This window comes from Ictalurus punctatus, chromosome 7 (assembly GCF_001660625.3).
Source record: "Ictalurus punctatus breed USDA103 chromosome 7, Coco_2.0, whole genome shotgun sequence".
In the NCBI taxonomy this organism is placed as follows: Eukaryota; Metazoa; Chordata; class Actinopteri; order Siluriformes; family Ictaluridae; genus Ictalurus; species Ictalurus punctatus.
In genome coordinates, this window is record NC_030422.2 from 13,236,550 (window position 1) to 13,247,239 (window position 10,690).

The window sequence follows — 10,690 nt, forward strand, 5'->3', positions numbered from 1 at the left end:
AAAAGTTGAAGAAGTCCTCAGATCTCTGCATTGACTACCAGGACCTAAGATGAATTTGAAAATATTCTTGTTCGTCTACAAAACACTAAATGGTTCCATTGGAAAAACTACGTCCAATAATGATTTTCTAGAATTGCATTAAATTCAAGAAAACAAACTTGCCTGACCTTTTCTAAGAAGCCTTCACTTTATATAATCAACAGGACTGAGTTTTTAGCACAGAATTAGCAAATACAAGAAATATGACCACATGGCGTACATGCTAATAGCATGAGGACACTGAGCACATTCCAGTGATTTACCAAAAAATTTTTCAGATGGGGGAATGTGTTAGGGTAACAGAACTGAGTGTAAACCTGGGGACACGACTAAAATGTGTATTTTAATTAAAATATTATGGATTTCTTATGGTGGGTGGGGGGGATGAACAAAGGGGGTATCACTTGATATGATCCAAGAAAAATTCAGATAGAAATCATATTCTACATAGTCCAGCCACATTGTCTCTCTCTTGTATTTTCTGTGACTCACATCCAGGAATCAGTTAGTGTTGCCAAATGAATGTGAGAACACCGGATACATTTGTTTATTTATATCTTTCTCATGAAAACCCGAGAAGATACGGAGGCTTGGCATTTACCATATATGCAGCTGAAACACGTTCAAATGAGGATTAAGGTGGATAATGTACTACTGGACTGATAGATCAGGCTACAAGAGATTAGTAACTGAAAGCTTTTACATTAAGCTTGAGGTTTTTCCTTAACACTAACCAAATAAATCTGATAACTCTAAAGGAACAAGCAATTCATTGTGAATTTTTAGAATACTTTATAGACAGCGCACAATTTTAAAAACCATTCATGTATAAAGCAATAAATAAAGTGCTTTGATATAATCCAAGCACAAGCACTCCAAGCACAAAAAACACTTGATTTTTTTTTTCTTTTTATAGCACCCCAGTGTGTTTTGTGATGTTACATGGATTCAGTTGTATCGTTATGCATTTTTCCATATCCATGCTAAAACAATAAAATTTTTCAAAGGCTTTTCTGTATGCCTCCTCCTTACCACCTACAACATTATGTGCTTAATGTGTCTTCCATTCAAACACATCCTCTTTATTTTGAGGATTGCTGGCCATAGTTAATGCTTTTCATATCCGTTACTTTTGTAATTTGTAGTTTAAGTGAAAGAGCAAACATGGACCATGGTGAAACTCGGGCATATAGTTTTATTTCTATAAGCAGTAATGTAAGACATTTCAGGCATCCTCCCTCTATTGCCTGACTCACTCAGTATCATACTGATTGCCAGATGGCCTCTCAGCACTTTAATGCAGGCTATCCTGCTGTTCTGAGGTTCTCAAGACCAGAATTTCCCTTTTCCGCTGATCTGAGCTCACCATCCACTGCAGATTTTTGACCTTACAACAAAATAGAAAAATGAGCAAATTTTACCAGCATTCTGCATCGCATTATCTGGTGAGTCACTTCATAAGCATTACCAGCCGTTACTGCAGCTGTAAGGAACGGTAACACTTGAGTTGATGGTCATACAGCCCCCTCCGGAACTATTGGAAGGACAAGGCCAATTAAATTGTCTTTGCTGTAGACTGAAGACATATTGGTTTGACGTTAAAAGATGAACATGAGAAGAGAGTTTAGAATTTCAGCTTTTATTTCCTGGTATTTATATATAGATGTGTTAAACAACATAGAACACAGCACATTTTGTATCAGACCACCCAATTTGTAGGTGAGCAAAATATTGGAACATGTGACTGACAGGTGTTTTTTGTTACCCAGGTGTGGTATGAATTTGTCTGAATGTCTACTCTTGGTTTGAGCCCTGGGTTTCATCTGTGAAGTCTGCATTTGTTGTTAAAAAATTATAAGCCAATATAAAAGTCAGAGAGCTTTCTATGGGAGAAAAGCAAGCCATTTTGAAGCTGGCCAATACAACAATTTGTAATGTCCTGAAAGAGAAGGAAACCGCTGGTATACAGAGCAACAGACACTGAATGGGTCGGCCAAGGAAAACGGCAATAGCTGATGACAGAAACATAGTGAAAGCTGTGAAGAAGAACCCCAAAACAACATACAGTGACATTACCAACAACCTCCACAGGCCAGGGGTGAAGGTATCACAAGCCGCTGTTCACAGAAGACTTCGAAAGCAGAAATATAGAGCCCATACCACAAGATGCAAACCACTCATCAGCAGTGAGAATCAGAAAGTCAGATTGGAATTCGCAAAGAAATACAGAGATGAGTCACAAAAGTTCTGGAACCAAGATTAACCTCTACCAAAGTCCGAAAGGCCAAAGTGTGGAGAAAGAAAGGATCTGCCCATGATCCAAAACATACAAGCTCATCTGTAATGGCTTGGGCTTGCATGGCTGCTTCTGCAACAAGCTCACTTATCTTTATTGATGATGTAACTCATGATAGTAGCAGCAGAATAAATTCAGAAGTCTGTAGGAACATTTTGCCTGCCAATTTACAGAGAATTGCATCCAAATTAATCTGGAGGAACTTTATCATGCAGCAAGACAATGATCCAATCCACACTGCCAACTCAACAGAGGACTTTATTAGGGGTGAAAAGTGGAAGGTTTTAGACTGGCCAAGTTAGTCACCAGACCCAATTGAGCAGCCTTTCATCTCCTGAAGAGGAGACTGAATGGAGAAACCCCCAGAAACAAACAAAAACTGAGAGGCTGTGGTAAAAGCCTGGAAGAGCATCACAAAAGAAGAAACCAACAATTTGGTGATGTCAGTGAGTCTCAGGCTTGATACAGTTATTGCAAGCAAGGGATATGTAACCAAATATTAAGTGTTATTTACTTTAATTTACTTAAAAACATATCTGTTCCTAAAAATTGAGTGGTCTGATACAAAAGATTATATGTTTTATGTTGTTTAAAATATCTAGACGTAAATACCAGGAAGTTCTCATCAAACAAATGAATTGGCCTTGCAGCTCCATTTTTTTCATGGGAGACTATATATCAGCTGTATGGATCAGTGGTAAAGTCTTGTGCAACCTTTCAACTTTATATGAGCTTTTATTCATAATGCAGTTAATTTCAGATATAGTGTTTCCATTAAAATTTACTATATGATTTTTAAAACATATTGTAAATTATCCCTAACCTCAAAAGACATGATTTAGAAATGGTCAATTGCTCTTGCATGGCTGTTTCTGATTATATGGATTGGTACTGTACATGGGTCAAAATTGATAAATGTCATATTTTCCAATTTAAAACTGATCCAAATTCCCTTAAAAATCCCTCATTTGATGAATATGAAATATGAGTGCAGATTGTAATAACAAAGATGATGTAAATGTGGCACGGTGGCTTAGTGGTTAGCATGTTTGTCTCACAACCCCAGGATCTGGGGTTTGAGTCTCGCTGGGGCCGTGTGTGTGGAGTTTGCATGTTCTCCCCGTGCTGGGGGGGAGTTTCCTCCGGGTACTCTGGTTTCCTCCCCCAGTCCAAAGACATGCATGGTAGGCTGATTGGTGTGTCTGTAGTGTATGAATGGGTGTGTGTATGTGATTGTGCCCTGTGATGGATTGGCACAGGGTGTACCCTGCCTTGTGCCTGATGCTCCCTGGGATAGGCTCCAGGTTCCCTGTGACCCTGAGAAAGGAGTAAGCAGTAGAAGATGGATGGAAGTTTCAAGGGTACTTTTAAGAAATAGGGTAAATCTAGAAAAACATGAGTGAAAGCAGTAGTGGAAACCAAGGTCTTGCCAGCCGTCTCAGAGCCATGTATCCTCAGACTCTGTGTAACATGGGAGCATATAATAGGTGGTGAGGCTAGATATGGGCCTCACCCCAGAAAATCTTGTCCCAGCAAGCAGTCTGGGAGCCAGGGAGAATCATAATCAGTACAACATGTAAACTTGGCATTGGGCTTCTCTTGCTAAGACAATCATGTTTCCGTCATGCAATTTAGCATTTAAGTGGAGGCTGATAACTCACTTCTGACATGGAACAGCTTAATACTGCAGTGAAAATGGATGCACATGATTTGTTTATGGAAAATGCTAGTATATCTCTATAAACAGACTTAAGCAATGATTAATTCTTACTCTTTAATACTTTATCAAGACAATACACTGTAGTTATGTTTTACCTCTAATAATGGTAAAACCACCATGCTGAAGTGGAGTAAGGTGTAACTGTTGTTAATAATGACTTTATACCAAGCTCGTCATGTGTCAGTGTAGACATCAGTGGCTAATAAATTAGTTACTAACTCCTGAAAGCCATATCTAGCTACAGCTATCACAGAAACAACGGTAACTATCTAGATGTCCAACATGTCTGGGCAGGATAGACTCTCTTAAAGAAAAGGCTTTGTTTGTATGTTTTTAGCTCTGTAAGGTATGTGACTTTTCATGCCTGGCCTTCTGAATAAGTGAATGAACAGGACACGTAGACAACTTTGACACCTGCTAGTTACAAGGAATGTGAATCTGGAATGCGAGTGTGTATATTCTTCCAAAAGAAGTATTCATGCAGAGGTAATTGAATTCATACTCATGACTGAACTCAGCTGTAATGTCGTGAAGTACAATGCTGCATTTGGACATTAGATGACGTTTTATATATATAGCCAGACTCTCGATTTCCTTCCAAACGTATTGTATTATCTGAGAGGCAAGTTGTAACAAGAACAGAACAAAACAGAATGTGTGTATTTGACACATTCTCGAAATATTTATCATAGTTAGCAAATGGGAAAACATACAAGGAAACATATAGGTACATTTTATTGTTCGAAGGACATTCCTGTATCCTGTTAGCAGTGGTTTGACTAAGTACTGTTACTGACAGTATGTTTAACTGCTTATTAATCACTGTAAAAATGATTTGTGTCATTGTGGTCATTGTGCTCACTGACAAAAATCCACTTTATTCATCAGCTGAAGTTCCTACAAAGCATCTCAAATGGCCTGATCTGTCATCATTGAACAGCTGTGACAGTAGGTTTCTGTCAACCAGAAAGCTGAAATCTGGTTCCATCTGCTTCCACTCCAGATTGATAAACTATTTTTTGTTCCCTGAAGACTACTTTCCCTGGCGCTATATGAGACCAATTAGTGATTGTTTCTTTATTTCTCACTGTGGTTTTTTGCAGCCACGTGCGCAGCTGCTTGAGAGTCGCTCTTGTGCCTGCGCACTGTGACTGCTTAATGTGTTATCCAGGTGGCTCAAATAACTTGAATCAACAACAGCATGTTTTGGTAGCATGCCCCTGAATTAATAGGACCACTTGCTTTACCGTTCATGTAGTAAAACTGAGAGCACTGCACATGTATTTATGTACACCAAGCATATGTATTTACATAGGGTTTATTTAGACGTGTCTTGTCATTTTTCACATACTTGTACAGTAAGTGGTAGAGAAGAACCACTATACTCAGCTGACCATAAACTAATACAATCTCAAGTGACTGTGCTGGATTTGAACCTAGGATTCTGAGAAGGTCAGACTTAGATTTCTGTTCGCTACTAAACCCTGTCAGTCTATCTGAAAAATAGACTTGTGCCATATTCTAATGGGGTTGGCTGATACAGTGAAAGAGAAGTAACTGAAAATAAAGCAACTTACAATTCTGATAAGCTGCTTAGAGGTCGAGATGGAGGGAAAAGGGGAGTCAAGCAAGACCTTAACTCTCATATGTGCTTTTTGAACATCTTGTTCCACATTTATTCCACACTTTGCTGTTATAATAACCACCACTTTTCTGGGAAGCCTTTCCACTAGATTTTGGAACTTTACAATGGAAATTTGCCCATTCAGCCACAAGAGTATTAGTGAGGTCAGGCATTGATGTCAGGCATTCTAGTTCATCCATTGGTTCTTCCACTCCAACCATGATAAACAATGTCTTTATCAGTCTCTCGAGGATGTTGCAATTTTGCGATTTCAGAAATGAATGCAAAATCAAGGAAACTCCACAATATGTCAATTCAAGTAGTTTTCTGGAAAAAACAAAACAAATACACAGCAAAATCCACAAAGTGCATCGCAAATTTTGAAAAACCTGGCGCAAAAGCAAATGTTTTTGGCCACAACAATCACAAAAAAACTCCACAAAATCCTGTATGGACTTTGTGCACAGGGGCATTGTCATGCTGTAGCAGGTTTCGGCCTCTTAGTTCCAGTGAAAGGAAATTTTAATGCTACAGCAGACAAAGACATTTTATACAACTGTTTGCTTCCACCTTGGAAGCTGTTTGGGTGTGATGGTCAGATGTCCACAAACTTTTGGTCATATACCATATATGTATATTTTATAAGAATATGTTAGCTAAATGTTTATATTTGTATAACTGTAATGTTTCAGTCAAGCTGCCCTGTACCTCAGTGTCTGCCTAACAAAACATAAAATTAATCCTAATATATTGCCCACTCTCATTGCCATTCTGTAAAGCTTCCCATGCCAAGGTTTATGTCAAAGCACAAAATTCCCTTTTCCATTTTTCATCACTTATGTTGTTAAGTCTCTTTTTTTGTATGAGGAGCTGAAGTTCTTATAAAAGCTAAGTTCTAAGTCAAAAGGTTTTTTCCACTCAGGCATAGCAATAGTTGCAGTCAAGAGCATGATTACTGCATAAAGAAACTTTCACACACACACACACACACACATACACACACACACACACACACACACACACACACACAGGGACACAGTATATAAATGGAATATTCAGTGTATTCTGAAGCTTAGAGTTTCTGTGTGATGTCCACATGACTAATTTAAAAGCACAGAGCTTCTTCACCAGATGGGAGCTCTCACATTGCAGTGTGACACATGGCTCCAGTTTAAGAAAGCTCTTAAACCTTGCTCCTCAATATCTGGGTTTCCTGCTTTTTACCCACCTTTATGTTTGTCATAATATATTAACCAACAACTCAGTTGACCTACTCTAGGCCAGAAAGTTTATATAGGCTAATTCCTTCTCTCTGTGATGGCCAGCAATGGCTCGTGATCATAGATTTTGTTGGGAGCTTGACAACACAGCCATAAAATTATGTTGAGAGGCTACCACACTTATCTAATACTATAGGCTACTATCTAGTGAATTTTTAAAGTGATCCCGATAATAGACACTTGAGAGTCATGAAGTATACATCCTCAGGCGGTAGTGTCCAACAGAGAAAGCAAGCTAATTGGTGGGAATTGGTAAATGACCAAATTAAAAATGGATTTGGCACGGATTTGCTGTCAATGGAGGAAAAAATAGTATTAGGATTGACTCATCACCACCATTAGCAGGTTAGTTATCATGATTTTTCTCCATAGCAATTTGACCGTGTATACCAGTGGTGTACAATCTTATCCAGAAAGGCTGATGTGGGTGCGGGTTTTCATTCCAACCCAGCAGAAGCCACACCTGATAGTCTATTAAAAGCCAAGATCAACTAATTAAACAGGTGGAATCAGGTGTGCTGTCTGCTTGATTGGAATGGAATGCTGTGTCCAAATATCCCTACTACCCTACTGTACAGCAGGTGAAAAGCAGTACACCAAAGGAGTAGTATGTCTGAATTCTCAATATTGATAACACAGTAGGTGATAAATACCTGGATGACCTACTGCTTCTGCCGAGATTAATGCTGGTATGTTCTTCCATCTCTGTGGAGGGCTTCTAAAGCTCTGTTAGAGTTCCCATTGGGTTCTTGTTTACCTCCCCGACCAAGACCCTTCTAGCACGGTGAGTTTGGCTGGATGGCCAGCTGTAGCAGAGTCCTGGTGGTTCCAAAGTTTTTACATTTCATAATGATGGAGTTCACTGTGCTCCTGAGAGCAGTCAAAGTTTTAGAAATGGATTTATATGATTTACATGCCCAGATCTTGACACAATCTGATGGCTGATGTATACGGAAAGTTCCTGGATTTCGTGGCTTGATTTTTGGTCTGACATGCATGCACTGGGAATTGTGGGACCTTATTAATGACTGGATTAAGTGCCAAATAAAAATGTCAATTTAACAAATTTTAAATTGAATCTTTAACATAATAAAGTGTGTAAAAGCTGAAGAGGTCTCAATGCGTTCCACTTATAAATTCTTTTCTAAGTAGTCCAGAATGCACTAAAGGCCTAGACCTAAATGCCTGATTTCCTACTGAATAGTACTGTCCATCTGGGATTTTAGTCAACACATCGTGCTCCAGTGGTCAGCAGTACTTGAAGACCCAGCAAAGCCCTGAGGGGGGAATCTATTTCCTCCCTTCACCCTTCTTTCCCCCTGCTTTCAGCTACACAGAAACCCTGTTGTTTTTCCAGAGCTGGTGGACCAGTGTGATTGTAGGTGCACATGCAAATACATAGAGGCAAAAAGAAAGCGACTGCATATAGGTTTCTGTGTGCAGCATGTGCTGTATAGATTGTATTTGGGATGTTAAACAAGGACAGTGCAGTAACCAGCTCCCAGCTTCTTTTCCCAAACGAACTCTCAGTTGACTGTACCTGTTGAGCCTTGCACAAACAAACCCTAAAATTAGCCATGTATATGCTATTTATATCGCTGACTGGTGGCTTCTGAGCTATGGCAAGTGGACGTACTCTGAGTAAGCTCAGTAATCAGTAGTGCTTGGCTATACCCCTCTGACATCAGATGAATGAATGCCATTTTAGCTGCACACAAGTTCCCTTTCACTATACATGGAGTCAATGAAAAGATTACTTCTGCCTCACTGCCCATTGCCTGCTAGATTATAGACTCTGTCTTGTTTATAAATGTGAAGCTAAAAAAAATTGTAATCACACGAAAGTAAAAAAAAAATCAAAATAATAAAAGTCAGATGCTACATCATTACAAAATACTGTTACTGACTGTACTGAAGCTCATTCAAATAGACTGATAACTTTCTTTCTTTTCTTTTAGGTTATAGTTCAGATAAAAGATACAATTTACTATTGATCACAAGTGTGAAAATGTGTATGGTCCTTGATTTGATTTTATTAACAAAAACAACAACCAAACAAAAGAAAATGCTTATGTCGTTAAATCTAGGAACCATTAAGTCATTTCAAGCTATTTATTGATTCCTTCAAAACAAAAGAATCATTCAAAAAAAAACAAGTACACTTTCTTCCAGCTGTTGTTAAAAATCTAGTTAATTTGTACTTGGCTCTGGTCTTGTTTAGAACAAATGTGATCTAGCTTTAAAATATCATTAATAAATATCATTAATATATAAAAAAAAATGCACATATGGTGGAGAGGAGGAAAATTCACCTTAACGCCCCTCACTTTGTACCCCTTGAGCATAACAGATGTGTTCGTAAAAACCATTAGCATTTTATGACACCGTCACTTAGCTCCTTCCAGGAATAATATAAACCTACACAGAATGGAAACATATGGAAACAGCATACTGTGGCCAAAGTAGTGTGTCAATTCAACTCAGATAAACTCACAAATGAATCATTTTGCCAATTAGATATGAGACACTGTGTGTACATGATTCATTAAAGTGCCTCGAATAGGAGGTTATATAATATAAGGCAATGTGGTAATGTGTAAGTATACGGATAAAATGATCCTGATCATAAGCACAACTCTAAACAATAAAATGGAATTACTGAAAAACCAAAAGACATTCTAGAAACCTATTGTAAGACCTGTAATGTTTACAAACTTTATAGTTCTGTTATGGTTAGTCAGAGAACCTATAGGCCTCAGGGATATTCTACACAAGCTATAAAGTTGGTTACAGAGACTGCAGCCAGATGCTCTGGTCCTTGACTTTTATGAAAGTGCAGCTGTCCAGCTGTGACAAGCATGAGAATAATCAATGACAAAAGGCAGCCAGATGATGTGTAGAGTTTCAGCTGCAGATGAACAGGATCATGTTTCAGTGCGGAGGTTATGCAGGACTGTGAGTAAACATCCGGCTGTATATGTGTTGCAGTGAGTACTGAGTACTAAACTCCAGTTGGGTTTAAATACAAGCAAAGTTCCAAAGATTACTGATTCATACATATATAATACAAATTAATGAGTATCATATAATAGCCTGATTCCTGAGATGCGCTGGCATCCCAGCTAGCGTGTATTCCAGTCTCAGGCCCAGTATTCCTAGGATAAGCTCCAGCTCCACCATGGCCCTGACCTGGATAAAGACTTACTGAAGATGAGCTAATGAAATATTTGAAACACACACATATATATATATATATATATATATATATATATATATATATATATATATATATATATATATATATATATATATAAAATATGTATATATATATATATATATATATATATATATATATATATATATATATATATATATAATATGTATATATATATATATATAACTTGTAGCTCATGTCTGAGCATATGACTTTCAGTTAATAGCCTATTTCAATCAAACTAAAACTAAATGTGTATAAATGCATGTTTAATTTTTTTATTTATTTTTTTTACGCTCAACACCCTCATAAATCATAAAATATAATCATATAGCGAGGGTAGTGATATCCCATGTTTGGAGTTTTAAAAATGACAAATAAATATAAATTAAATACAATTCAAAAAGCGTTCATCATGCGCGAGGTATGTGACGTCATAAGCACGGCGCCGTTGTTTTGATTGTGCGCATGCGCAAAAGTTCAAACGCGGTCTGAATTCAAACTGGGCGGCGGGTAA